Source organism: Erythrolamprus reginae, chromosome 1, assembly GCF_031021105.1.
Source record: "Erythrolamprus reginae isolate rEryReg1 chromosome 1, rEryReg1.hap1, whole genome shotgun sequence".
In the NCBI taxonomy this organism is placed as follows: Eukaryota; Metazoa; Chordata; class Lepidosauria; order Squamata; family Dipsadidae; genus Erythrolamprus; species Erythrolamprus reginae.
This window is the reverse complement of record NC_091950.1, coordinates 256723357-256742589: the sequence shown is the minus strand read 5'-3', so window position 1 is coordinate 256742589 and position 19233 is coordinate 256723357. Positions and strand designations below refer to the sequence as shown.

Here is a 19233-nt window from a genome sequence, read left to right as displayed (position 1 = left end):
GCTCCAGGTCGGCACTGGCAGCGCCCCGCCCAGCTGGAGCTTCCCTAGGAGCTTTGCGGCACACCTGGCCGTGTCTCGCGGCACACTAGTGTGCCGTGGCCCACCGGTTGGGAAACTCTGTTCTATCTTATATTCTATTCCATTCCATTATATTATATTGCAATGAACCAGAACCGATCTCAATTCTTTACCCTTCAACCTAACGAGAAATATGTGCAGCTTTTCCTGCAGCTGATGTCTTTTCCAGCATACTCATTCTCACGGTCCCGAGTCCATTAAACCTTGGTTAGAAAGAACCCTTTGCCTGACTCTTTCTCCCTCCCTGAAATCAATTACTCTCCAATATACAGTATTGGGAGAAAGGATATTCTATCAAACTTTGATTAGGGTTACACCGAACTGGGATCCTGGCAAAGGGCAGGAACATACATACATACATACACCCGCCCCACCCCTCTTGCTTGTAGTCCGGCCTGGCTCTGCTCTGCCCGCCGCAGCCTTCCCATTTCCCAGGACCACAGGAGCTCCGCCCGGCGGAACATTTCATGTTTCAGTATAATCTATTTTAAACAAAATAGTTATTGGAAAAATAGCCAAACTATCATTTAAAAAAAAAGTTATACTGCAATAGTCTAGCTGGAATGGTAAACAGATGTCATTGTTATAAACGAGCTGAATATTATCACTTGCAAAGATGAAGGCTCGTATTAAAAACAAAAGAGAAAAACTAAAAATAAATGTAACGTCCTTGTTTGCCTCAGTCAGAGGAAATAGGTAGTTAACTAGAGGTCAGCCTTCCATCATAACTATCTTAGTAAAAAGGAAGATAAAATCAAATCAAGCTGTTGATTATTTAAGAAAGGAAGTAATGAGAACTGTTTCATGAGACATGATTAAAGAACACAACATTCTTATAAAGAAATAATAACCTACTAATATTTCTGCTTTTTTACTTCTAAGCGCTGACTTTGTTTCTAAATCTTAAGCACATTGAAATAATAAACGTTAAATTAGTTAGGTTTTCAGATGCGAAGCTCACTATTATTCTTGGGAAGATATTTCTTGTATCAATATGACTATATATCTATATTAAAATACTGTAGTTAAAAAGTTTCAGTTCCCTACATTTATGTGCCTCAATGATGCATCACAAATGGGACTACAAGGTTGGGTTGTTCTTTCTGCCCCTGCTAGCCTTGTTTTGGTGTCCTTGTGAATGGAAAACAATTACAATTTCAAGTCTGGAATCCCGAAAAGATTAAATTGGGTAATAGCTTTAAAAATTATACGATATGTTATGAATTTACTTGGAAATGCAAAGAAGGAGATGCCAGGAGAGGATACCATCTGAATTTGAGTAAAATAAAATAAATGTATGATATACAATATAAAAAAATAAAAAACATTTGTGAACTTTTATTATTTATTTCAAAATCCACTGTTTCCCACCCAAAATGCCTACTATTTGCACACTACCTATACTGCCTATATATATGCTATATTATATATTATGCATACATACTAGTATGTGTTTTGGTTAGCTTTGGCCGAGCTCCTGCCCCAAGGAATGAGCAGGTGGATTTGGGGGAAACATCCATATGCCACAGGCCTGTTTTGCTCCCGATGGAATCTGCCGACGAAGCCTCCTCTGACCAAGGAAGCATGAGTGACAGGGAAGAGCGGAGTTTGGCAGACAACCCAGGAGGAGATCAATCATCTGTATCATCCCTGGATTCTGAACAAGAATTAATGACACATCCAGGCATGCGTAGAGTGATGCATAGGAGACAACAACTGAAGAATTATTGCAAGAGAAAATGAGGCCACCTGTGGTTGGGTGGGGCTGCTGTAATTAGTGCTACAGATAAAAGTGCAGCTTGGTGTTTTAGCCTCATGGCAGTTTATCTGATTCATTGTTTCGTCAAGATCGTGGTTTTTGTGCTGTTCAAGATTGTGTGTGGACTCTCTGGACTTTAGAATTGGACTCAATTCCCCAGTTATTGGATGAGCAATTGGATTGCATTTAACCTGTGCCTTGTGTGTACCAGAAAATCCCTTTGACATTTAAAAAGGGAGCTGTTTCTGTTTTTCTGTTTATAAAAGCTTTTGGGTTTTCCTTTTATCGTGTGGTGTGTGTCTTCCTGGACTAATTACCCTGTAATTACGGGCGGTTGAAACACGCCGGTAGAACATTATGTTATGTGTGTGTAAATATATCACACACACATTCTCTCTCTCTCTCTCCCTCCCTGCATGTGTGTGTGTATGAAGAATAGAATAGAATAGAACAGATTTTTTTATTGGCCAAGTATGATTGGACACACAAGGAATTTGTCTTGGTGCATATGCTCTCAGTGTACATAAAAGAAAAGATACATTCATAATGTACAATACTTAATGATGGTCTGGGCACAAATAAGCAATCAATCATATTAGGAACCAGTCATAGGATACAAGCAACAAAGTTACAGTCATACAGTCATATGTTGTGAGCTTCCCTGAGTCCTCGGAGAAGGGCGGCATATAAGTCCAATAAATAAATAAATTAGTGGGAGGTGATGGGTGATGGGAATGATGAGAAGGGTTTGAACCAGTTTGTGTCCAGGATGTAAATATTTTCACTGCCCTCTTTTTGACTCATGCAGTATACAGGTCCTCAATGGAAGGCAGGTTGGTAGAAATTGTTTTTTCTGTAGTTCTGATTATCCTCTGAAGTCTATGTCAGTCTTGTTGGGTTGCAGAACCAAACCAGACAGTTACAGAGATGCAGAGGACAGACTCAATGATTCCTCGGTAGAACTGTATCAGCAGCTCCTTGGGCAGTTTGAGCTTCCTGAGTTGGCGCAGAGAGAATATTCTTTGTTGTGCTTTTTTGATGACATTTTTGACGTTAAGTGTCCATCTTAGATCTTATAATATGATAGGACCTAGAAATTTGAAAGTCTCTTCTGTTGATACTGTGTTGTCTAGTATTGAAAGAGTGGAAGTATAGACAGGTTTCTCCTAAAGTCTACCACAGTGATGGTGAACCTTTTTTTCTTCGGGTGCCAAAAGAGCATGTGCACGTGCTTTCGTGCATGCGTGAGTGCCCATACCCATAATTCAATGCCTGGGGAAGGCAAAAACAACTTCCCCGCCCCCTGGAGACCATTGGGGGCTGGAAACAGCCTGTTTCCCAAATTCTGGTAGGCCCATTAGGCTTATGTTTTGCCCTCCCAAGGCTCCAAAGGCTTCCCTGGAGACAAAAACACCCTTCCTCAAACCTCCGGAGGCTCTCTAGAAGCCAAAAACGCCCTCCCAGAGCCTCTGTGCAAGCCAAAAATCAGCTGGTTGGTACATACATGCACTTTGGAGCTGAGCTAGGGCAACGGCTCACATGCCAGCAGATATGGCTCCGTGTGCCACCTGTGCCACCTGTGCCACCTGTGCCATAGGTTCGCCATCACTGGTCTATCACCAGTTCTACAGTTTTGAGTGTGTTCGGCTCTAGATTATTCTGGTTTCACCACAAGGTTATTTGTTCAACCTCCCGTCTGTATGCAGATTCATCATTATCTCAAATGAGTCTTATCACTGTTGTGTCATCTGCAAAGTTCAGTAGTTTAACAGAAAAATTGTTAGAGATGTAATTATTGATATATAGAGAGAAGAGAAGTGGAGAGAGCATACAACTTTGGGTGGGGGAATGTAGTAATACACCACACATACAAACAAACAAACAAACATATACATATGGTCTCTATTGTTAAATAATGCATTTGATGTGGATGTATTGTTATCAAATCAAATCATATAGTAGTGGATTCTAAAACCCGTTGTTGCGCAGAAGCATCCTGGGTAGGTGGGCAGAGCCTCCCGCTGCCGCTACCAGTTCCCAAAACTAGGCTGAACCAGGAGCAACCCACCGCTGCATATCACAATATCAATAAATAATAATTTTAACAAATACAAGAAATCAGTTTCTTCATGTATTTTATATTCTACAAAACCTATAATGTCATTCTTAGTTTCCAAATAATTCGGTAAATATTTGCATTTTATAAAGGCAAACAAACCATCATCTTCATTCTAATTTCTAATTTCTATTCTCATAAACATCTCATTAGATCATGGGCAAAATTATACTATTTAAGGAATAATGTGTATCTGTGCTTGAAAAATCAATTAAAACTGTAGGCACTCTTAGAATACAACCTATAAGACAATTATAGCAAACATGAGTATATGCATCTTCCCACGACTGCTTTAATTGGCATAAAATCTATGTCCTGAATCAGAAAGAGTTTGTAACATACAATATATGATAGGCAAACACTTAAATAGGCATCAGCTAAAAATACTTCTAAACTTTTCTATATGCTGGAGACACATTTTCATCATGCCAAACATAAGTCTATTTGCTTGATTAGTATGTTCTATAAGTCTCTAAGCCCTAGGAAGGAGGCAATGGAAAACCATTTCTGAAAAACCTTGCCAACAAAACTCCAAGGAACGGTCCAGGTGATTCTTGAACATGATTGAACAGTGAAAAAAAACATGGCATAATTTCTATGGAATGAAGTTTGTATGATTAAAAATGTACAATTGACTCAATTTTGATCAGGAGATTGCATGACTATTTATATGTAACCTTTTCCCCCCAAAATAGTCTCCTTTTAGAATCTTTCTTAATAGTTTACAGATTAGGGCTTGAATGAGTCATCCCATTACAGCAGATCCTAGAATATGGTAAACCACTTGAAAAAACTTGCTTCCTTGCAAGTTAATTGAAAATTGCATTATTTCTGTGCCACAAATGTTCTCCTTGAAGCAAACCTAAGGTACTTGCATAAACCTACTACAAACCTCACTATATTATTGATAAGATAGTTTTGCCTGTTTGCATTTAAACCTTTTCAGAATTTCTTCTTTAAAAAAAACAAAACCTCTCAGGTTCCTGACTACAATGTTATGATCTGCATTACATTTTAAATACTTATAAAAGACCAACTTTCACACAGCAGCTTTCGGTCATGCTTCTCATCCAATGTGTTCTAACCTTTGTTCTTTGAAGCAGTTGGAGCCCATTGAATATTTCCTTTGTTCAGAGTCAAGTTAACAAAACAAATCTTGCTGGCTGAAAATAACACACAACTGTTTCTAATAGTGATGCCCCTGCACCCATCACTCTTCTGACCTTGGAAAGCAGTTTAATATAGTCATAACACAAGAACGTGAAACAGGTGTGGCAAAAGCCATCTGATTTGAAAATAGAGTTGACGTTCTGTATTAAGATGTAACACTAGAGGATAAATAACAGCTATAAAACTTCCAGACAGCCTGGATATAGACTGCTTGTTTATATTTGGCAGACATTTGGAGACGTAGACAAGATAGGAATTGAACCTGTTGTTGCAACATTATTATTATTATTTTATTATTATTTATTAGATTTGTATGCCGCCCCTCTCCAATCATGCTAGCTCAGGAATTCTGAGAGTTGAGGTCCACATGTCATAGAAGAGCCAACTTTGCCTACCCCTGCCCTAGGAGATAGACAGCCCTCAAGTAACCAGAGCCTGTGCCACATTGCCTGTGCTGAGGTGTTCTAGACAAAATGCTAATTATTAGGATGTTCTGTTATTCTTCCAGTTATTTGTCACTCTTGTAGTTTCTGCCTCCTCCTCATTAACTCTTTGCTGTGACCCTGAAAGGAGCTGAATTTGTTATTGTTCTAATGGTTGGGTTTACTTAGTTTTTCCAGATGGATACTAAATGATACGAAGGAGGAGTTCTCCCTTCAAAAAAGTATGGTCTACTACTTCTAGTGGCATTTTGAATTAAACCCCTAGCACCTCCATTTAATCAGGTGTTGAATAATACAAGTAATGCAAAAAAATAAAATAAAATGAAGCACTCCATAACAAAATACCTTGCCTGAAAACCTAAAATTCTATTGCCAACAGAAATAGAAAAAAAATCAATTTAGTATTGACTAAAAAGATTGGAAGGCACTTCTTCAAAGCAGCTTTATGCTTTATTTTGGTATCTAAATTTAAATGGGTGATCTAACCAGAGCTTCAAAGAGGCATCCAGTAGGATTCAGAAATGCTCATGGGTTTTGGTATAAGAAGTCTTCCTGCTGCGTCATTTTATTCCTCCCACCCTTGCTATAAATGTAACTATTTTTTACAAAGATGCATTTAGAAGTCCTGTGAATTTGCCAGCACTGGTGAAAGAGAAAGTAAAATAAGACTGAACACTGACTGTTTCCTTCTCTGTGCATGGAAATATTCTGGTTTAAATAAGAGCTTAGTGTGCTAGGGAAAAGATCTCATTTAAGAATAATACTGCCACTAAAAAGAGTCTCTTGGTAATTTATCTTTAAGCCTACTCTAAGCAAAATCTGGCACCGATGCTATATGTTTCACTATAGTGAGGCAGAGGTGGGCTGCTAAGGTGGAACAGTGACGTGTGCTTGCCCCCATGGCTCTGACTGCTAGCGGAGTCCAGTGCAATTCTGCTACTGCACCTGTGCAGGTAGCAAAATCGTGCACAGAGACACAGGCTGCCTGTGTTTTGGCACAGTTTTTTGCTTTGTGCCAAAACACAGGTGCACAAACTGTGCCAAAACATGGGTGCAGTTTGTGCACCTGTGTTTTGGCACAAAGCAAAAAACTGTGGCAAAACACAGGCAGCCTGTGTCTCCGTGCACGATTTTGCTACCTGCACCTGTGTCTCTGCACGCAATTCTGCTCCTTGCACAGGTGCAGTAGCAGAATTGCACTGGACTCCACTAACACTCAGAGCCACAGGGGCGAGCACACATCACTGTTCCACCTTAGCAGCCCACGTCTGTAGTGAGATGTCAAAAATTATAATGGGGTAAAATCATTGGGTCCTTATAGAACAATATTTAGACTCCCATATTGAATAATAAATGTTCTGAAGTACTGCTGTGAAGGTCATGCTATATCTTATGGAGAACATGTTTGCACTATAATGTTAATATGCAACAACAGCAATTAGCCTATACTATAGTTTGTATAGTGGTTAAGATGCTAGCCTAGAAATCATGAAGTCTAGGCCTCCCTTAGGCATAGAAGCTACTTGGTGACTTTGGGCCAGTCATTCTCTCTTTCAGCCCAACCCACTGTAAAGAGTTGTTGTTGTGGGGAAAATAGGAAGTGGCAGTTGAGCTGACCAATGTAAATGTATAATGTAAATGTATATAAAAGGCAGGATGAAAGTCTAGTAATAATAAAACATAGTAAGCTGTTGCAAGAAGATTGCACAGTCTGACTATAAACAGTGTGAGTATAGCAGTGAAGTGGTTAAAAGACAGTATTACAGGCTAACACTGACTACAGCTTGAAGTTTGATCTTGACAGGGCTCAAAGTTGACTCAGCCTTCCATCCTTTCAAGGTCAGTAAAATGAATATTTGGAGCAATATGCTGACATTGTAAACTGCCCAGAGAGTGATGTCACTATGGGGTGGTATATAAGTTTAAGTGCTATAGTGCTAGTGCTATAAATATAAAAGTAGCAACAATGGTGCATTGGAGGATCTGTAAAAAATAATTTAGACTGCAAGCAAGAACAGGTGGAATCACAAAATAGACAAAGAAAGAATAGAAAATGAAGATGCTAAAGTGCTCTAGGACTTTGGAATTCAAACAGACAAGCATCTGCCAGACAACACCCCAGACAACAACTGTCAATAAAAAAAGGGGGGGGGGACTCTGGATAGTATGTAGTATCTGGAGACAGTGGAAGAGTGGGCAAAAAACTAGACAATATCAAAATACGAAGACCCAATAGAACAACTGTTACAAAAGAAAGCAAAGATAGTACCAAACAGATGGATAAAAATGCTAAAACAACTGGCTGACTATGCAACTAACAATAACAATAATTAAAGCTACCTTTAAGCCAACTTCTTTTCAAACAATAGTTAGATGTCCTAAACCTAAAGACAAAGTCCTACCAGGATAAGTCAGTTTTCAACTTTTAAAAAAGTCTTGTTATCAATTACCCATTGGGGATGAGCAACGCTTATAAAAATATGGAAGTATGAGCATAGAGCTTTGCTTGCTAAAAAAGGTCCAGAGGGATAAATAGAAGTGTAATCTGTGGGGCAGATGTACCAATGGCATCAACTTGTCAGAGTCTAGATCAGGATTCTGTGATACAGCAAAGTAAATCTCAGGTCCTCTGTAACAGTCATGCAAGTGCAGAAAACTCATAGAAGACAGCAAGAAAATTCTGTGAGATGCTAACATCATTTGCCCATGTTTGTAGTCTTTATTTATTTATTTACTTATTAGATTTCTATGCTTCCCTTCTCGAGGCAACTCAGGGCGGCATACAACATTATAAATGCAACAATATATACAAAGAAATCTAAATTACTTTTTTAAAAATTATACAAAATTGCTAAAACTGTTAGAAAACCCCATATACAGTCATACACATTGATCCAATTCAATTCATTCATAATATCGGCCAGAGACAATCTTATCACCCACGGTCCCCATGCCTGCTGGCAGAGGTGGCTCTTCAGAGCTTTACAAAAGACCAGGAGGGAGTTCGTTCCAGAGGGCCAGGGCCACCACAGAGAAGGCTATTCCCCTAGGCCCTAGCAGCAGACATTGTCCGGCCGATAGGACCTGGAGAAGGCCAACTCTGTGGGACTTAACCGGTCGCTGGGGTGCATGAGGGAGAAGATTTATTTCTTTCAAATCATTGAGTTCTCTAATTCAATTAAAACATTATTGCACATGTTACATATTACTGCTTATTGCACATATACCCTTCCTTGTTATCTCACAGCTGGAGCCTCAAAGCCATTTGCAAAGATGTATCAAATCCAAGGCCACAAGAAGCGCCTGTCACTAGATAAAAACAGAGCAAAGAGATGGCATTCAAGGAATTGAAGGGAGATTTCCTTACAGAGAAATTGGATACTAATTTATATGGACACCAAACAGAGCAACTGGTGTAGCATTTTAAAATAAGGGCAAGACACGTGGTGGGGGAGAGAGATAGGAGTGTGCTTATCTCATATAACTATTTCTGAAAAAAATGGTGCTAGAATGTGATAGAATTCCTGGGGTATTTTGATCTGAATCATAAAAAACAATGGGCTAGCAAATGTTTATATGATTTAGGCCCATTTCTCTTCGATTACAATATTCTGTCTGTGGCCATAAATACGAGCAAGAGATTTACACCAAACAGCAAGAATAAAACATGCTGAAAGCCGCAAATTATCTATGACCCAGTTGAATCCAAATGCATTTGGAGTGTTGAGGACAGAAAAATCAATGCTTAAGATATTTCCCTTCTTGTTTTCTAAAATCTATGGCTGGGGCTTATACTTAGATAGTGGTGTGAGACTTCGGTTGGTTGGTTGGTTGGTTGGTTGATTTTCATCATGGCTGCTCTCTGCCTTTAAACACTCTGGATAGCTTGACTGACTGCTCCTCCCCATCCTAGAAAACCTATTGAAATGTTCTTGTTTAGGAACACCTTTAGCAGTCCAGGTTGAAATGGCTTTTTAGTCACTTTGGTCTATAGTTAATGCATCTGGTTAGAAACCAGGAGATTGTGTGTTCTAGTGCTGCCTTAGGCATGAAAGCTGGCTGGGTGACTTTGGCCCAGTCACTCTCTCACAGGGTTGTGGTTGTGGTGGTGGTGGGGTGGGAAAGAAGGGATATTGGATACATTCTGTGCCTTATTTATAATGTAATAAAGGAATTATAGAGGATATACAGTGGTACCTCTACCTAAGAACGCCTCTACTCATGAACTTTTCTAGAGAAGCACTGGGTGTTCAAGATTATTTTTGCCTCTTCTCAAGAACCATTTTCCAATTACAACCCCGAGCCTCCGAAACTGTAGCCGCCCCGAGTCTTCAAATCTAATAAATTATTATTATTATTATTATTATTATTATTATTATTATTATTATTATAATACCAGAAAAAGCAGGCAGAAGCCTCTGTGGGGCCACTCTAGGAATCTCCTGGGAGGAAACAGGGCCGGGAAAGGCAGGGAGAAGCCCCCATGGAGCCTCTCTAGGAATCTTCTGGGAGGAAACATGGCCAGAAAAGCTGGGGGGAGGCCTCCATGGGGCCTCTCTAGGAATCTCCTGGGAGGAAACAGGGCCCCCACCCTCCCTGTGGTTTCCCCAATCACACACATTGATTCCTATGGGAAAAATTGCTTCTTCTTCCAAAATTTTTCCACTTAAGAACCTGGTCACGGAACAAATTAAGTTCGTAAGTTTAGGTACCACTAATTGATAAGTAGCTTATTGATAAGTAAAATATAATTTATGTGTTAGCCCTTGATTTTTGCTTTTTTTGTTGAATGTGCTATTTTACCATTATTTTGAGTAGAGTTAAGTCAAACATTTCTCAGAATTTTTTTCCAAGGAAAAAGAAAAATTTCCCTTTTTCTCTTCACCTGGATGGGTGAGGGAGAGAGGGAGGGAGAGGGAATGGGAGAGAGAATGAATATTTTGCCTACTTTGTTGTTCATGACAGCAGCCATTTTCTTCCATACAGATTATGTCAGAACAAGAAAACAATCAAAAGATTTGGAAACATATTAAATGGTGGCCAAGCCAACCACACATTTTCTTCATTTGTGACAACTGGGTTAATTATAACAGGGACAGGTTAATTATAACTATAATATCCAACCATGGTAGATGAGGGGGCCATTTATGATGAACCCCAATTTTTTTTTAAAAATAGAACTCTTCCTTTTCATTCATGGATAGGAGGCAGGATATAGATAGATAGATAGATAGATAGATAGATAGATAGATAGATAGATAGATAGATAGATAGATAGATACACACATAGATAGATAGATAGATAGATAGATAGATAGATAGATAGATAGATAGATAGATAGATAGATAGATAGATAGATACACACATAGATAGATAGATAGATGATGGATGGATATATTTCAATTTCTGTGGGGGAGTGTTAGAGGCTGCTTGCCTGCTTTAGTTTAAAAAGTGTGGTGAAAATACCTGTGTTATTTTAAACAAAATAAATTGTGTAGCTAGGTCATAACATCTTAAACTTGCAATATCTCTAGCTGGTCCCTTTCTATAAATAACAATAAATGAATGAACTGATCATTGTCATGGCAACCCACAATGCAAAATGTGAAATCTGAAGGAAGAGACTGAGGAAAAAGTCTCTCTGATTTTGCCTCCCTGGGCACTTCAGCAACTTAGCACCAGGTCAACCATTGTGTTAAGCTGCTAGTCTGGGTCTTTGTAGGCTCCAACTCTCATGCGAAAAATTCAAGACAATCTTCCTCATGAGCAGAGCAACCGGCAACGCCATTGACCTCAGGCCAGAAGGAAGGGACTGCTTTGCTAAGCCAAGATGCAGTTAGTTAACCTCCAGCCTCTTCACCTGCAGTGGGCCACACATTGTTCTCAGATGAGCCTCGATGCTGTGAAAAGGAGTATCTCAATGGAAGAAAGATGCGGCGGTCGAAAAAAATGCTGCTTTCCTCCGCGCAGTCCTGGCAGCTGTTGACATTACACTTGCCTCAGCTAATTGTGGAAACAGCAACAGGCTGCCAAAAGGGGATTTTTCAAAGCAAGCTCTCTGACATCTGTGAACAAAGTGGGTGGAAGAGGAACCCCGTATATACACACACAATAGCTCTCACTCCAGGGAGGGGTTTTCTTGGCTGAAAAAGTGCCCTTGACAGGGAGGGTGATATATTGATGGCATTTCAAAGCCAAGAACACAAAGGATTGCCATGCGTCCATTCCCTAATTCACTGAGTATAGAAGGAGGAGGAGGAAATGAGAACAACTAAACTAACAGTGCTGCTGGGGTGATTTGTCCACTCTGCAGTACCATTTTTTTTAAAGTAGATCTGTTGTGGTTAGCTCTGGCCCAGCTCCTGCCCCAAGGACTGTGAATGTGGGGGAGACATCCACATGCTGCAGGCCTGTTTTGCCCCTGGTGGAATCTGCTGATGAAGGCTCCTCTGACCAAGAAGACATGAGTGACAGGGAGCAGGAGAGTGTGGCAGACAGCTCAGAAGGAGATCAATTATCTAGCTCCTCCTTGGATTCAGAACAGATACAGACACGCATGCGGAGAGCGATGCATAGGCAACAACAACTGAGATATTATTATCAAAGAAAATGAGGCCACCTGTGGTAGGGTGGGGCTGTGGTAATTAGTGAGGCTGCTATAAATAGCAGCCTGTGGGTTTGGCCATTGTGGAGGATTATCTGATCCTTGTGTTTCGTGACTGCTTTACTGACTTTGACCTTTTGTGTGCTGATTTTTCCCCGCTTTGAAACTAAACCAGGGCAAAGTGTGTTTCACTTTGTGAAAGAAGAAGTTCTGTGAATTGCCTCACAGCTGCATGCTAAGCATCACAGAACTGATAAGGGACTTGTATAAATTACCAGTTTGTTTGGAGACGAGTGCTCTTTGCTATACCAAAAGAAGGCTTGGTTTATGTGAATTTTTATTATAAAGAACATAGTTTTGACTTTTCAAACGTGTGTGCGTCTGAAATTTGTACCTGTGAATTTTTGGGAGGAGTCTACCAGAGAGCCCGACAGAACAAGATCACTATTCTGGGTTGCTGTTTTTTTCCTTCCTCAAGCTATTCCTCAAACTATTACTTAAAAAGTGACTTACATGTAGTCTTGGCTTAGGAACTCCAACTGGGACCAGCAAATCTGCCCCGAAGTGCTGCAATCACTAAGTGGAAAATCACATGACTGTGATGGAGTTAGGCTGTCATTTGGTCATTAAGCAAGTTGCTAAGTGAAACAGCACCTGACGGAGACTTGCGATTTTACTTCTGCATTCGCCATTAACTCTACCTGTGGCAAACCTGCTGCAAAGCAGACAAATAGCAATCATGTGATTGTGGGATGCTGCAATGGATCAGTTTAGTGTAGTGCTGGCGAACCTTTTCCCTTCTTTTTCTTTTTAAAGTTTCTTTATTGTTTTCAAAATAAAAAAGAAAGTATTTCTTACATGTTTTGTTTTGTTTTTACAGATCTTATCAATCCATTTCTATTGTCTTTTGAATATATCATACATTTCTCTATATGTTTTATTAAATTATGCACATTCAAATATAGGTATCACAAATAATGCATGGTATTAAGATAAAGAAAAAGAAAAGAAAAGAGATAAATCATTCATCTCATGTTTTTACTTCATTTCAGCCCTTCATGGCACCGGACCAGAATATCTCCGGGACCGTCTTCTGCCGCATGAATCCCAGCGACCGGTTCGGTCCCACAGAGTTGGCCTTCTCCGGGTCCCGTCGATTAAACAATGCCGTCTGGCGGGACCCAGGGGAAGAGCCTTCTCTGTGGCGGCTCCGACCCTCTGGAACCAGCTCCCCCTTGAGATTAGGATTGCCCCCACCCTCCTTGCCTTTCGCAAACTTCTTAAAACTCACCTCTGCCGTCAGGCATGGGGGAACTGAAAGATCTCCCCCTTGCCCATGTTGTTTTGGTGTTAGATTGATTGTGTGCTTGTTTTTTTTATATTCTGGGGTTGTTTTTTATGAATTTTTTAGCTTAAATTGTAATTGGATTGGTGGGTATTGGATTTGTTATTATGTATTGTTTTTACCTTGTTGTGAGCCGCCCCGAGTTTATACAGAGTTCTCGGAGAGGGGCGGCATATAAATCCAATAAATCTAATCTAATCTAATCATTTCCAATATTCTTTCTAAGTATACTGATAGTTTGTATTGTTACATTTTCAGTTTTTGTTTTGAATCCATTCGTGCCATTTGTGCCATAATTCTTTAGATTTTTTGTATTTTGCTGGCGAACCTTTTCATCCCACCGATGATCCGAATTCAGCAGCTCAGGACAGGGAGAGAGTTGGGTGGTGAATGCCATCTCCTTCCGCTGTAAAGCTGGAGCCCCTTCCCGGACTTGGAGATAAGGGGCATTGCCATTCCTGGGGCTTGGGGTGGCGGGCCAGCAGGCGGGAGAACTTTGCCCCAACTCTGGCCAGGATGACGCATCCCCCCCAGTCTGCCACTGAGCAAAGCCAGTGCACTCCTCCCTTCCTGGTTGCTTCCCCACTGGCATGCCATATACCCCTCAGTGGTGTCTCCATGCATGAGGAGCTGTGCTCTCTTCCAGGAAAAATGAAATGCTCCCATTTAGTTTTAGCTAGAAGTAGTCTATATCAGCTGTCCCAAACCTTTCTGGCACCAGGGATCAGTTTTGTGGAAGACAATTCTTCCACAGACCAGGGTGGTGATGATATTCATGTGCAACCTAGTTTCTGGGCACACGTCAAGGAAGCTTCACTCACTCATTTGCTGCTTGCACGGCCCAGTTCCTATCCTCAGTAGCAATAGCACTTAGACTTATGTACCGCTTCATAGTGCATTGCAGCCCACTCTAAGCAGTTTACAGAGTCACCATATTGCCCCCAACAATCTGGATCCTCATTTTACCAACCTCGGAAGAATGGAAGGTTGAGTCAACCTTGAGCCAGTCAGGATCGAAGGGCTCAAACTCCTGGCAGTGAGCAGATAGTCTGCAATACTACATTCTAATCTCTGTGTCACTTTGACTCTTAGAGACCATGGTTTGAGGGTTGGGGACCCCTGGTCTACATATCCTACAGGAGGAGGAGAAGGAATGCTCTATGCCATGATTTCAAATTTGCAAAAGAACCAAAGTAACCCACAATTTCCCTTTTGCACAAATCTGCCATAGGAAGGAGCCAGAACCTGTGATGGGAAGTACCTAGTGATGCTGTTGATTGATCAGGAGAAGATTAATTTCTTTTCCTGTTGAAACCTGAAAACAAATCAGGCAATGCCCTAGGTTATTTTATCTGAAGGTCACATTGGGACACATGACATAGAGTATGTTTCAGAAATAAAATGAGGTAATTACACCAGCATAGCGAAAGTATGCTTCTAATCTAAACTAGCTGACAATGTTGTGTAATGTGTAAAAAACAAGTGCCAAATGCATAGCCTCATGCTCAATTCTCTTGGATACCCTGACAGTCTGCTTTAATTAAAGACTTATCTGTGAAAACACTTGCTTGGAACACTTTTTCACCTTCAAGGCATTTTCATTCCTACAGTCTGTTAATATACTACATACTGGTTTCTTAGAAAAGCAACTTTTTAAAAAGCTGCTTTTCCCAGAGAGTCTTCAAAGATGATTGGGCAGCTTTAAATCTGACAAATATAAATTTATACCAGTGTATCACAGGAAAAGCAGAGGTGTTACTCTACAGTGGAAAACTGATTTCATAGCCTATTTTTTTCTTTGTTATGTCATCTTGGATGGTGCAGATTCTACCATGTGGACCACACAATTCGCATGAAGCTTACACTTGATGTTTCTCAAGGGATGTGAACATATCACAATGAAGATATGTTCACACAGTAGGCAAATCTGTTTGGATAGTTGGGAGAACTTAGCTTTATTTAAACATAGAACATGGATGGGTACATTAACAAAGGAGAGGCAGCATAACTATACATGCTGGCCAATTTAAAACAATTGAGACGCTGCGCGCACTTACCATGGGGCCGACATTTGCGTTGGTGCCAGTGAACATGACACGGATTTCCTGTTTGCTGGGAGGTCTCACAATGCGAGAATGCTTAGCATGGGTCACGAGGCCGGAAGTGACTGGACTTAGTGAGCGGCCTTTTTAAAAGGATTGCAAGCCACCCAAATCTTCCCTTCTTCAGCCTGGCTGCTGGCAAGGCAGACACCCACCCACCCTCCGCTCAATCTAGGGTGCTTAAAAGGTCACCTAACTGGGGCCGAATAGGATTGTTTTTGCAATTGCAGCACATTTGTTTTTTTGCCTACTCCACCCTGGAAGATGGAGAAGTGTATTTTGGTTATGTGGCATGTCTGGGGTTAATTAGGTCAGCATGTAGCAATTGACTAATTTCCTCTCGGTCACTTTTGGCAGTAACAGGGCGGAAAAGGGTATCAGTAGCAACTGTGTGTTCTCCATTGGGCATCTTTTGGGAGATGATCGGATGCCCCTTTCCATAGCTCATGCTGCCTACACAACTGGAGTAGTGGAGAGGGGGTGCCTTTGGGGCTCACGTCATTTCTGGGTCTGGGTCAGGGGGGTGAGCCCTCCCACATGCTTGAGGCATGGCTTACAGGGCTAAGCGTAGGCTAAAGATAGCCTCGCACTGCCCAGGTTGGAATTACACCCATTTAGTTGCCCAAGTATGTTGCACATAGGAACTTCCGCCCCATTTAGTGACCCCTGCAGGTCTTCTGTGTTTATATTTAATAAAGTGGCCCTTATTACCCAGCTCTCGTGTCCGTGTGTTATTCCGTATCCATCGCAATATTTATTTTAGTTTATTTATACAATGTAGAGGCTTCCTGAAGACTAAATTACGATTTAAAAAGTAGGAAGAGTATAATAAACCTTTTGATTATTGCATGTTGACAAGATAATTGATAGGGGTTGTAGACATATAAAGAAAAGCCTATGGACAGCAAGTTAAAGGGAGTTGGGTAGATTCCATTACCAATGTTAAGAAATTAAGCTATCCCCTTGTGTTAATCTGATTTCCATCACCACCATTTTGTTTAACTCAACACAATAATATAAAAGGCGCTAAACCCTGGCTTTTCCTTTTCTCTTCCCTGTTTAAAGAAGGTAAAGACCATTAAAATATAAATCCTGTTCTCTAATATTCTGTGTAGAATGCCTTGGGGTATGTGCGTGTTTGTGTGTATGAGTGTATATATGTGTGTATGTATGTGACGTATATATATATATGTCACATGTTTTTGCTGAATTTTTAAAATTAAGGGAGGCTAGGATAGCACGATTTTGGCCTTGTTCTACCTCATCAGCTAGCCATACCCTTACTGGGATTTGATCCGACAGAAAAAACATATATATAAAATCTGCCGCAGATGAAGGAGCTGTAATACCTTACGAACCTTGGGACTGACGCCATTAATTCCTCTGATCCTGATCACAAATGCCAATTTGGGTTCAGCAGGTACATAATAATTGCCAGCTTTGCGAGCCATACGTGCCATGCAAATCTCACGGTGATACATCTGCCTATATTCTTTGTGGTAGGCTTGGGCTCTTTTATAAATGACTTTTCATTCTTCTTTTTGCATCTTCTTTTGGACCAACAGTCTCCTTTAAATCAGCATAAGCCTTCCTTTTCTTTAAAAGGCTTTCTGGCACCGAAGGCAACTTCTTCTTTCCTTCCTTGGCCGCCATGGTCACTACCGGAAAAATATATATATTTGTTTTTGTATATTTTCACAGGTATAGGTATGTAGGTTTTGGCATATTCAGGTCTTTTCCCATGTAAGGTTGATAGACTCCTGGTGATGTTTCGGCAAGGTCCCACTCGTCATCTTCAGGCTGGTGTCTTCAGCTTTGTGCTCGGCACCCAGCAGTATTTATAGAGGGACGGCAGCTCAGACCATGCTTTGTTCGCCCAAGCACAAAGCGGAAGACACCAGCCTGAACATGATGAGTGGGACCTCATCAAAACGTCGCCAGGAGTCTATCAACCTTACACGTGTTTATATATACCATGTTTTCCCCAAAATAAGACAGGGCCTTATATTTTTTTGAACCCCGAAATATGGTCTTGGCCTTATTATCAGGGGGCTTATTATTTTCAGAGTGCAAGAGATGGGGAAGGCATCAAGACACATGCCTTAATGGAGTCTGGCAGCTCCATGAGGTCTCTTGGTGGGTCTGTTTAGTTCCAATTCCAATTTCAGCTCCAGCCATCATCATAGAGTGGGAAGCACACTCACAGAGCGGCCGCAGAGCTGGAGTATGAGAGAGAGAAAGAAAGAAAGAAAGAAAGAAAGAAAGACAGACTTCTGCTGCTTCTACTTTTGGCTGCATGCAAGGAAAGCAGTGGAAGTCTTTCTTTCTCTCCCCCAAACTCTGGCTCTGCAGCTTCTAAACCACAGCCAGGACAGCGGCTACTCTGTGACTGCACTTCCCGCTTTATAGTGATGGTCACTGGATACCTCGCCTCCCCCTGTCCTCTCCACTCCAATCTCTCTCACCTGAGCACTGAATGACCAGAGTGCCCACTGGTATGCACAGGACGCCCCTCTCCTTGGGAGTCACCAGATGGGATGTTAATTGAACTGGACTCTTCCTGGGGAGGGGAGGCTCACAAAACCCTTGCCTGCACTCCCACCCCCCTTATTCTTCCCAGGCGCCCAGCAGTGCGACACTGGGCAGCCCAGACAAACGCAGCTGGGCTGGCTCAGCCATGGCCAGTGCTCCCTGCTCACAGCTGAGCTTGCCCTAGAGGAAGCCGGCTGAGGCCTCCATAGGTGGTGGCAGTGAGGGCGGCAGCAATACCCACAGCCCCCCAGCCATCCCCGTCAAGTAGAAACAGCCGGCAACCAAACCTGAGCTGACAGGAAAACTTCTAGCTGAGCACAGCAGCAGAAGCAGCCAGTGAGCAAACCTTTCGGGTGGTAGTGGGGGGAGACTGCACGTATGACACAGCACCAGCACAAGGAACCTTTTGGCTGCATGCTGCATGCAATAAATCTTTCTCCCTTTTCACTCCAAGAGGCTGTGCAGGTGTGATGAGTCTCATGAAGATTCATTTGTGGCAGAATTTGGAAGAGAGAAAGATTTCTTGCGTCTCGCTTCTCTGCTGTCCCACCCCACCTGGCACTCTCTTTCCCTGACTGAGATTGGCAGGCCAGATTCGGGGACCTGAATGTTCCACCACCACCCAGGAAGAGAACAACATGAGAAATGGGCACTCTTTCTCTCTCTCTCCTTTTCCTGAATGTCAGCGGTGTGTCTGGCTCACCGAATCTGGCCTGCTGATCTCTGGACACACAGCTCCCACTCGAACGAAGAAGAAGAAGAGAGAAGAGGCACTGCGAGAAAGCCTATTACTGTATGTTATTTTCCCAGGCAGCGCCAGCTCGTTTAGAAGTTTTTCTTTACATTGGAGTTTCCCTGCAAAAGCTGGCCAAGAGAGAGTAGTGGCAGAGAGAAGCCAGATGTTAGTAAGATACGCGTCTCGCAGCCTGCCCATCCCCATCCCCTGCCTCACCTGCCACTTCCAAATTGTGCCCGAATATCTTCACTGCTTCTCTTTCTTGGCAGGGAAACTCCTTGAAATGTAAAGAAAAAATTCTTGTGTTTTTCTTTACATTTTCTTTCCTTTACATTTCAAGGAACTAA

General features: G+C 41.6%; 1 long non-coding RNA gene across 2 annotated transcripts in view; it reads right to left on the bottom strand.

Annotated features, from left to right (window-relative positions):
• The window catches only part of LOC139160589 (uncharacterized), a 157909-nt gene that overhangs the window by 105640 nt on the left and 33036 nt on the right, over positions 1 to 19233 (bottom strand). Inside the window, exon 1 of one of the 2 annotated variants that reach the window (XR_011557972.1) lies at positions 8794 to 8876. The exons of the other annotated variant lie outside the window; for it this stretch is intronic. This is a non-coding gene — a long non-coding RNA (uncharacterized lncRNA). Of the gene's footprint in view, positions 1 to 8793; positions 8877 to 19233 lie in introns of those variants that run through there. 2 annotated transcript variants of the gene reach the window in all.